General features: G+C 43.6%; 1 long non-coding RNA gene across 1 annotated transcript; it reads right to left on the bottom strand.

The window, feature by feature from the left end:
- Positions 1-2,593: 2,593 nt before the first annotated feature.
- Positions 2,594-5,636, bottom strand: LOC144100740 (uncharacterized). The gene is made up of 2 exons (XR_013307828.1): positions 2,883-5,636; positions 2,594-2,791 (listed from the first exon to the last, which is right to left on the bottom strand). It is a non-coding gene; the product is annotated as an uncharacterized LOC144100740 (long non-coding RNA).
- Between the last annotated feature and the right edge of the window lie 5,227 nt (positions 5,637-10,863).

Below are 10,863 nucleotides of genomic sequence, written 5' to 3'. Positions count from 1 at the left end.
ACTCCAGCACACACAGGCTGTCGAATGATTTTAAGTGTTTTATGTGGAAAAATTGTTTTCTGTTAGTAATGTAGCTTGTAAAGAAATCAAGAGTGGAATCCCTAAAAAACCATAGTGCTCTAGCTTGTGAATTAAAATGTTATGATTAACAATATCAAATGCTTTCTTTAAGTCTAGGAACAAGGCTGCAGACATGCTGCAGACATTTCATAATTATGCAAAGATGAACATAACTCTTGAGACAATGCCATTACTGCTGTAGATGTAGACCTGTTATTTCTGAAGCCTTGTTGACAGTGAGATATGATTCTAGTTCTCTCCAAGAAGTCATTTAGTTGCTTTCCGACAAGTTTTTCGAACACAGTGTTAATGATACTCAAAACCGAGAATGGACGGTAACTGCCTGAATCATTACTATCCTTGTTTGTGAACTGGTATAGCTGCAGCGATCCTCAAAATATTTGCATAAATACCTTCGTAAACTGCATGATCCATTATTATTGATAGGAGTGGAGCAAGTTGGTGGATGTTCTCTTTAATGCTCTCAAAGTAATCCCGTCATGTCTGGTTGCCTTGTTTGCAACGAGTTTTCTTGATTGCTGTGATGTCACAATCGGCAACAGCTTGCGGTAAGAAGGTGTCATGAACACAAGGGTCATTAACAGAGCATGGTAGATTAGGGATATGAGCTACAAACTCAGGGCCAATGTTTGTGAAGGAATTATCAAACCTATCAACTGTGTTTTCATCAATGTGTTCAGGAACTACGCGCTGTTTTAACTGTCTACCGATTACGCTATTTCCCACATCCCACATTTTTCAGGAGTTTCCTTCTGCTTTCTGTATTAGCATACAGTTGTATTCTTTCTTTCTCATCTGTATTAATGCCACTCCATAGTTTCTGGAGGATCTGAACTTGTTTGAATAACAAATGTTTTCTTTTTGACGTTTCCACTTACGATACCATTGATCCTTCTCTTGTATAGCCTCAAGTATGTTCTGATTCATCCACAGGCACAAAGAATTGTTCGTACCTACGGGTAGTGCATAATGTGCATTTCGATATGGCAGACTCAAGAGCCTCAGCAAAATTTTCGAATTCAGTGTGAGCATTTGTATGATATATGTTGTTGAAATCTAAATTGTATATTTTCTCCTGCAAGAGTTGATAATTAATTCACGCAATTGGTGCAGAACTCATTCGAGCTGTTTTGTAGCAGAAATGTAATGGAGGCCTGCATACTGCTGCATATTTGCATCTCAACTCTCCCACGCTAAACACTCTGTGTATGGGCATATGAATATTGGCATGGGCGTGTGTATGGGCATATGAATATCAGCATTACTTTTTATGGGGGAGGAAGTTCGAATTGAAGCAGGTCATCAAGCACAGTTTACCCTATACTCATCACATGGAACCAGTCGTTGATCGACACGTAATATAAGATTGTCTGCATGACTAGATTATTCACTGATGATGCTTTGATTTACCTCAGTGTGATTGCTCATATGGACTGCTAATATTAAAGGTCACATCTCGATGAAACAATTTCTTGCTCCTTAATGTCTCTAATGCTGAATTCATCATTCACAGAGTACCCGAATATCCTCCAGATAGTTTCCAGATAACAGCTATTAGCGTGCTTATCACAAGATATAAATATCTTGGTGTTCATCTTAAGTCATACCTGTCATGGAATCAAAAGAATAACTGTGTGTTCTGCTAACACCTTCCTGGGCTTTATTGAACATCTAGAATAAGCTCCTGTAAATGAAAAATGACTTGCATGCATTACACTAATCCTAGCCCAAACCTAGAACATGCATCACACATTTTGTATTGTGAACAATGTAACCTAATTAGTGACATTGTTACAAATTATTTAGCGGCCGTAGGCAAATGTCAAGTGATGACCCGTTTATACTAATGTTTGATGCATCATTTCAAAGAAGATGTAAGCAAAAATTTTGTGTCTATACCACTTTAAGCTCAACTGTATACGCATATCAGGAGATGATAATCCAAGCTATTGTTACCAATGTAGTCTATTGTAATGTAAACAGTAAATATTTGTGCAGTGCTAATGCAATAATTATTTAATAAAAAAAGGCTCTGATGACTTGGATGCATTCTTAAAGAGTTTGCCATGCAGCTGTTCTAATGACTGTCACTATGAATGCAGGCTAATCTATCTTACCTATTAACTCAGTGAAATGCTGTGTGGCCCTTTCTGCAGATTCTACAGTACTGCAACAGTATAGCATTTTGAGCAGTGTTATGAACATTGTTATTGTGGTCCCTTTGTCTATTTTGTGCACTCACTTAACCATATCTCAATTCACACATCTGTTCAGTTGTCACACCTCAGTTTATCTACTTTAATTTATGTGGGTGCTTAAGAAAATATGTAAACAATCTACAATGTATAGATTGTTTTTATTGGAAAAATAATTTACGATTGCTTGTGGTGACAATGCATCTTTAAAAAGTGTTGCAGCTTTGTTTATTTCTGCACTGCACGCCAGACAATGCTGGTAATGAATTCAAATCTCTGGATGCATGTACCTGCAAAGAGATTGGACGACAACGCAGTTGCAGGAACAAAATAAATATAGGTTTATTTCTGTGCTATGACAGGCAGATTGCAATATACTAGAATCTGAAGGAAAGGTAAGGCATAGTATAAGTTGCGATCTTCCAAGTATTTCAATAACTGATGCTGATGACATCTTCAGTACAATCATGAAAGGCCATCAATGTTGTCTTCACGTCTCTTTGGTTGTTTGTCACCTGAAAGACAATCACAACAGCGCAAATTAGAACAGTCGTCGCTTTTAGCTCTGCACACACTGAACTCTTATTTGACAGCGCATAATAGTACCATGTGCCACTTAGCAGAGTTGTTCAGAAAATGTCTGCATCAAGTTGCACCCTAACAGCAACTTTGTGAATTGCCAGCAATGTGTAGCCATGGACCTGAGGAAAAAGGAAGCATGTACAGGTGGGGAATGTGTCAAGGCAGTGAAACCCCTGTTGGTCCGCGGGTGCACGCACCACTCTTACCGAGCACTCTGTACTTATAAGACACAACATGCCAGAAGGTTCCCTCATTTAATCAAACTTATTGTGCCTTTTGCAAGCTGCACACTTCAGGTGCTTGGTAAGAGCCTCCCTATCTGCCACCTGGGAGACGCGCTCTCTAGCAGTCAGGTTCTGCCGAGAGAAAAAAATGGTCTGGCTAAGCCAGATGCAGAGAAACCATTGTGCTGTAGGTTTCGCTTCAGTTGTTTAAGTGTGCAACACACTGAGCTGAAAGGAAAATATACTTACCTGCAGCATATATGGCCAGTATGGAGGTGCCTCTCGCGCTCTAACGCACACACCATCCTACTGGTACCACAAAGCTGCTGCTGAAAGGAAAATATACTTACCTGCGGCATATATGGCCAGTATGGAGGTGCCTCTCGCGCTCTAACGCACACACCATCCATCTGGTTCGAGACAGCTGCACACCTCATAGGTGAGGTCTATAAGTACACAGATGAACTTGTAGACGGGTTGTAAACCAGAAGAGAGTGCCATAGAGTCGATCTCATCTTTCATATGTAGTTGTGTCCTGGAGATGTTATTATAACAGTTGCCTCATCATTGCTGTTAAGGATTTGCTTTTTTATGTTCTCCTTCTGAAGCTCAGTTGGCTTTGAAAAACTTGTACCTGAGCTGGACAGCCTCTGCTTCTTAGTGGAATGAAACCTGACTTGGTGTTCGATTTTCTTGTTTGCAGGCTCTCTTGATGTGTGGGGCATTTCTTGCTTCTTAGTGCCTTCATAAATCTTCAGTACAGGGTCCAAAAGCTTGCTGGCCTTGTTGTGCACTTCTTGAGGAATTTCTTGCTCTGCGACATACTCTTTGAGCAATTCCATCTTGGCCAAGACCAAGTCAGATTTTGTCATGCTTGTAGAGGCTTCTGCTGTTTGAACACTTTCCAAAATGTGGAAAGCCTCGCTTGCCTTTGAATTGGATGACACTGCTTCAGTAGCTTTCAGGATCTTCTGATCTCTTCCTTCAGGTGCGCCAGCGATGACCACACAGTGAATGTGTTTGCAGATCGTCAAGCTCATTCGGTGCTCCTCACAATCACATGAATAGCTATGCACACACACCATGCACTCGCTGCACTTCAGAGGGCAGCAGGCACTACCTTTCTCTTTTGAAATCCTGTATGTGAGGCCTCTTGTGGACTGGGATTGCACAGTCCATGTTCCATCTTCATTCCTCTTGGCAGGCGTAGTAATTGCCACAGCAGATCTGTGGTTCTTCTCGATCCGGCTCATCTTGCTCGTTCTCTTTGCTTTCACAATGTGTTGTACCCTCTTCATCAAAGACTCGTATGTCATGTCCATCAGTGCAGTGATGAGCCTGTCAACACGATGATTCTTCTTACCTTCCAGGAAACTATGCTTTAAAGTCCTGTGCATCCTTTCAAGATACATGTTTGTGTTGATGCCAAGTCCAGTTCGAAAACTGTAGGCCCACATCTCCAGGCGGTGAGCATAATTTCCTCTGAAGTACTGAATAAACTCCTGAAGCCTGGGATCTTTGTTGGCAAGAAATGACTCGAGAAGCTCAGCCACTTCGTCTTTTTTTGGGCACTCTAGCAGTGTACGAACAGCATGGTAAACATCTACTGCGAGTTCTTTTCCTTTTATCTTCTCAGAAATCCTTCGCTTCCAGTTTTTGTCCACATGCCATGTGCAGAGTAGTCGATGTTGAGGTGGGCCCATGACTGTTGACCAGGCCTTGAAGTATTCGGATGCATCATCTGTCATGAAAGTTCTAGCTGACAGGGCTCCTGTGGAGGACTTCAGGGATTCAAAGAATGCTGATAGGGTTTTCTCATTAATCGTGCTGCAGATGAAGTAAGCCATAGGCAATCCTGCTCCATATTCATCCAGCACCAGAACAGTCACCAGTTCAAATTGGTACCCCGTTGTTCCATGTGTGGAATCAACACAGACTGTTCCTGTACCTAGAACTTTCAGCAGCTCTTCCTGTGGCTCCGTCATTAAGGCAAGAGCAAAGTCTTTTGTACTAAAGGTATTCGTTGGGTCAACAACTGCCTGCTCTTTGTACAAGCGAACAACAGGTTGCCCCTTGTTCCTCATGCTTTGCACCCATATGCTTACACTCACAGCATCATTATCATGACATCTTTCAGGAACTGTGAGGTTATATTGCCGCTTGATGTTGTGCAAGTCCATGCGATTTGTCAAATGCAGAGGAGTTAGCTTGCTTGTCACTGATTCCCTTATTTTCTTCAATATTGTCCTCATGGGCACTCCTTTCGAAAGGTCATCCGCAATGCTTGCCCTTTCCTGGTCAGTCACACTCAGGTGTTCAACATCTGCATCATGCCCATAATGCGTCCTTTGGTACGATACCTTGACAGTACCCTCGTCTCTAGTAACGATCAGAAAAGAAAGGCATGTCCTGCCGCTCCTGCAGCTTCCCTGACTTTTCATCGCACGAGTCTTGTTGCCTCGACCTGGTCGTGCCACTCCTGACCTGTTGCAAGCGTAGTAGGTCCTCGTACATCCGTTGGTGAGCCTTTTTTCACCTGTGGATATTACGAACTTGCACACCTGGCTCGCTTCGTCCTGTCCTTTCCAATCATGGAACTCTGTAAAATGCACAAAAAATACTTTAGAAAATATTGTGTAGAAAGGTGTTAAAACTGAAGGCACTGTCATTGTCAGTGACGAATGAACAATGCTTGAAAAATATTCGAAAAACATGGAGGATTATGTGCACCATAATTTCATGTATACACTGTACATACCAAAAAGCGGAACTTTGTACCTTGCAGAAAATACAGCATTCAAATGCCCAATTCAACAATATCACGAAGGTTTGCGATACTTGCGCTATATGCTTCTGTTGCCATCACCTGGCTCAATATCTGCACGCGTGTTTGCTATGTGGCCCTAGTTACTATCTCGTAATACCCACTTTAACGCTGAAGCATGCAATTGCGTGGTGGAATCCTGGAATGCGATCCCCTCGTGTTATCGTTATTGTCTTGTGGACGTGTGCGCCCGATGAATAAAGTAATATCAAAGGTATTGAAGGCAATGATATCAGTGCGTTTTTAAGGGAGTATGGTAGGGTAACCCTCCACCAAAAATCAAATTTGGAATTTTGGCACAGAAAAATCGACTACACTATGCGGAACAGTCCTGCGGAAGCGCGGCCTCGAGCGCCCGCTCAAAGCGGTTTAAATGAAGGCTACAAGGGTAGACGTGTGGGCTAGTTGGTGCTGCATACTTGTTTTAAACAGCGCAAAAGACACGGACACAGGAGGGACACACAAGACACACACAGCGCGGTTCAGATGTCGCGCCGAAATGTGCCGCGCGCCCTGGCGTGTAAAAGTGGCAAGTGGAGTTCGGAGGCCGGTTTGTTTATCGTTGTTTTTCGCGGTTTTCTTCATTATGGCGTGTTTTTTTGCTTGTGTGTGTGTATGTATGGCAAGTAAACGGTGCATACTAAAAGATAATGTATTGTTGGAAATATTTACTTTTATAGCAGATATGCAGCTAGTGGTGCTCTTGTAGCGTGTTTCGTCTTTGTTATTGTTTGCATAGGTCGTGATCGCTTATGCACCTTTTTCGAACCTCAAACGTAGTACTTGCCCAGAAGATGGCACGATCAAAAATGGCAGATGGCAAATGGGGCAAAAAGAGAACATTAAAAAAATAATCGCTTCACTAGCAAGAAGGACAGTGGTAAACCGGCACGATAAAGCGCAAGCTTCACGAAACCTGGTGAGAGGATCGGTGGTGATTCCTTCGATGTAGACGGCTCAAGTACAACTGGCTACGTCTCATCGACTTTTCTCTTCCCTGCAGCTTCATGCAAGATGTTGCTGTGAACAACATATCTAATACACGTGCAGCAGGGGATTCCTCCTTTCTGTTTTGTTCATACGCTTCGATCAGTGATTTGATGCTCCCCTGCTCCACGTGTTTTATAAATACTGTCGAAAATCGTACTCGAATATAACAACTTCGAATTCATCAATCAACACTATTCACAAATGAACGGCACAGCCATGGGTACAAGTATGGCCCACACCTACGTCAACATCTTCATGCATAGTAATAAGTCTAAATTTTTGAAAGATTGTCCCATTAAGCCCACCCTATACAAACGCTACTTGGATGACATCTTTTTAATTTGGACTGACACACCTCGTCCACCCCAACATATCTTTCACTTACACGTGCGCCCACACCACAATTAACTTCCTAGATGTTGAGATTTTGGTAAACGAAAGCTCCCTCACCACCAGTGTATAAAGAAAACCGACGGACCGTCAACAATACGTACACTTCCAAAGCTGCCATCCTCGTCACTCTAAAACAAGCATCCCATACTCTCAGGCACATCGATCTAAAGGAATATGTTCCCAAGATGAAGACTTCGTAAAAAATTCCAAACGCATGCAAGAAGTCCTCATTAAGCAGCGATACCCGTCGCCATTGCCGACGATGCCATTCAAAGGACATCTAAACCCAACCGAGAGCAAATACTGGAGTGACGTCGATACAGCGAGCAAACAGACCATCAGGCAAATCTCGTACTTCCCTTCACCAGTAACCCAGCCGCCTAACGTACGTAAACAAAATCTTCAAAAAAACATTTCAACATTCTCAAACAAAGCGAGCTAGCGCCTCGCCAAAATTTTCACTGCTCTCCCTCATGCAGTCTACAGACGACCGAAAAACATTCGAAACATTCTAATACACTCAGTCACATAAAGAGCCGGTTTTGGGGTGTCGACCTTGTGGAAAAAGTAGATTCCAGGTCTGCAAACACATTACAAACATCAAGCTGTGAAATAAGCACAGCTTCAGGATTCAAATGGAAAATTAATGACAACTCTGATTGGGATTTCTGCAACGTAATATACCTCCTAGGATGCAGTGTATGCAGTACGCAGTACATTGGGCAGGCCGTTAACTTTATACGAATTCGCTTTAATAACCACAGCGCGCATATTTTATCCCTACCTCCCCTTGTTAAAACACATATATTAATGAGAAAAACGACCCATTTGATGCAATTAAGTTAACAGTCCTACAGGGTGGGTTCCACAACAAAGAGATCTCGAGCAACGCGAGTCGTACTTTATTTACAAATTTAATAACAATTCCTCACGGCATTAATGAAAGTCCGGGTGTATTGACCTCCATCGCCCCTTGCAGAGCCAATGCTGACCTTAGGAATTCCGGCGCGACAAACCTCGGTCGTTTGTCGCCAGCGGCATCTTTTTCAAGCTTCGCTGCCCGCTTACACAAAGCTCTGAATTCATCCCCCACCCCTGTCTTGCCAGTTCGACGCACCACCTTGCCGAGCGGGGTGCAATTGAAGAACCAAGAACCCTTGATGGGCACAAAAGAAAAATACTAGGAAAAGGATAAAGAAATAAAGAGAAAAAGAAAAACGCTTTGTCCCCTGCCGCCCAGCGAGCTTGCGCGGGAGGCCAGCCCGGGGGGAAAAAGGAATAACGAGGGGAGGGAGGGCATCCGGGCCCTCAAAGCAACAATGACAGACTTTGGCGGAGTCCCGGAGCAGATAAGAATCATAGATGCATGTACTGCCCGTGCCGCCGGCCAAAACGAGCAAACAAATAAACAATAAATTCAGACAGGGCAGGAGACGTTCCAGGAGCGTCTTCGGTACGAATAGTGAAGGCGGAATCAGCGGCGCAGTTAGCTTAACTACACACACGTGCACTGTGCATGAAACACACACACAAAAGAAAAAGAAAAAAGGCGGCAAAACATACCAGTTCGCGAAAGTGTCCTGTGGGGGCGTAAAGGTGAATGGCAGGAGCATTTAATCAAGGGTTCTTGGTTCTTCAATTGCACCCCGCTCGACAAGGTGGTACGTCGAACTGGGAAGACAGGGGTGGGGGATGAATTATGAGCTTTGTGTAAGCGGACGGGCAGCGAAGCTTGAAAAAGATGCCGCTGGCGGCAAACGACCGAGGTTTGACGCGCCGGCACTCCTAAGGTCAGCACTGGCTCTGAAAGGGGCGATGGAGGTCAATAAACCCGGACTTTCATTAATGCCGTGAGGAATTGTTACAAATTTGTAAATAAAGTACGACTCCCGTTGCTCTCTTTGTTGTGGAACCCACCCTGTAGGACTGTGAACATAATTGCATCAAATGGGTCGTTTTTCTCATTAATATATGTGTTCTGACAAAGGGATGATGGGTAGGAATAAGATATTTACTTATGCAAGAGTGACTAGCTATGCGCAAAAATTTCCGTGTTTCAATTTTCAAAACTGCGAACTTTGACCGCAGCGTCCCGGACAAATAATTCCAACTCCCGACCGCGTTTTTAAATTCATTCTAAACGGGGTACGTGTTTACTGGTACCTGCAGTGGTCGGCTGCGCAACTATATATATAAGCTATCGCGTGCAGCTGTCATATTATAAAAGAAAATCCGCACAAAACAAAAATTACGCAGCAACGGGCTGTGGCGAATGATTGCGCGCAATATTTTTTCGCGGGTTAGTGAAACGAACAGTTTTGTTTTAAATCACGAGAGTTGTATCAAAAGCCTTTATATGTCGTCATTAATTACGATAGGTACGACGACACAGTGAATAGGAGTTTATATAGACTGTCGTCCTTCAAAGACCCAATGCTTTTCTCCTCCAAAACGTCGTGTAGAACAAAACCGGACCGCCAAATTTTGACACGGTTGTACGAAATTTCTGCACTAACGAAAGCTATGAGTGTAGTCTCCTGCATGTAGAGAATGTAGAATACAAGGAAAAATTATAATATGTATGCTCTAGGTCAGGTTCATAGTCCTACAGCACTCGATTGTAAATGCAGGCACTCGACGGAGCGCTGATAGACGGGCGTGGTCACCTGTAGGCGCATTTGCGTGGCTTTGCATGGATAGTACGTGTTTAACCTCTCAGGTCTGCAAAAGCTGTATCGGGTCCGCCAGGCAGTGGCGATTATAATAAATGCACAACGAAGCGCGCCGTTCGAGCGCACTAAAATAATACACCAGCAGTTCAAGGATATCATATATAATAAAAATAAAATGCGGGATTTAGCTCACTGCAAAAAGCTGTAAATTCGCCCGCTGCGCACATATATAGATGCATTCGCACAGACTTGCTAAGAACGTTAAAGCAAAACAAACAAAAAAAAGCCAAAGAGGCAGCGCAGGAAAATTCATGCACGTCGCGTTGCAAACATGTCTCGATCCTTACCTTTGTCGTTCCCAAAGGACAGTTGCAGATTTTCGGCTGGGAATTTGTGCGCCACGTTGTAGTGATGAACCAAATTTTCGAGTGTTGATAGCAGGCTGCTGCACTGGTCGCAGTGAAGAAAGTCTCCTTTCGTCTCCAACTTGTTCACCATCCTCATATGCTGCAGCATGTTTTTCCGCTGAGTGAAGACTTTGTCGCAGACGCCGCAACGTCGATCATGATGCAGATCATGGTCACCGTGCTCAGGTTGACGTTCACTCTGGTTTGGAAACACTGACGCCATTCTGGACAGAAACGCGCATGCAGTGTGTGAAAGCGCGGCGCATCAGGTGCGCTTTTTAAACCCGCGCGCGCTGTCAAAAACGTGGGGAATTCCGAGAAAAACCTAGGGAAAATATGTCTCTTCCCAACCAAACAACACGTCAATAAAAGTCACGTGACCATGACGTCACGTGACGTTAAGGCGTGACGTCACATTTTGTTTGACCAATCAGCGTTTCCAGCCCACCTGCACCGAAACGCTTGTCTGCCATGTACCGAAAAATGCTCGACTGG

Source organism: Amblyomma americanum, chromosome 8, assembly GCF_052857255.1.
Source record: "Amblyomma americanum isolate KBUSLIRL-KWMA chromosome 8, ASM5285725v1, whole genome shotgun sequence".
Classification (NCBI taxonomy): domain Eukaryota; kingdom Metazoa; phylum Arthropoda; class Arachnida; order Ixodida; family Ixodidae; genus Amblyomma; species Amblyomma americanum.
The sequence above is the reverse complement of the archived record's forward strand: the minus strand, read 5'-3'. Positions and strand labels throughout refer to the sequence as shown.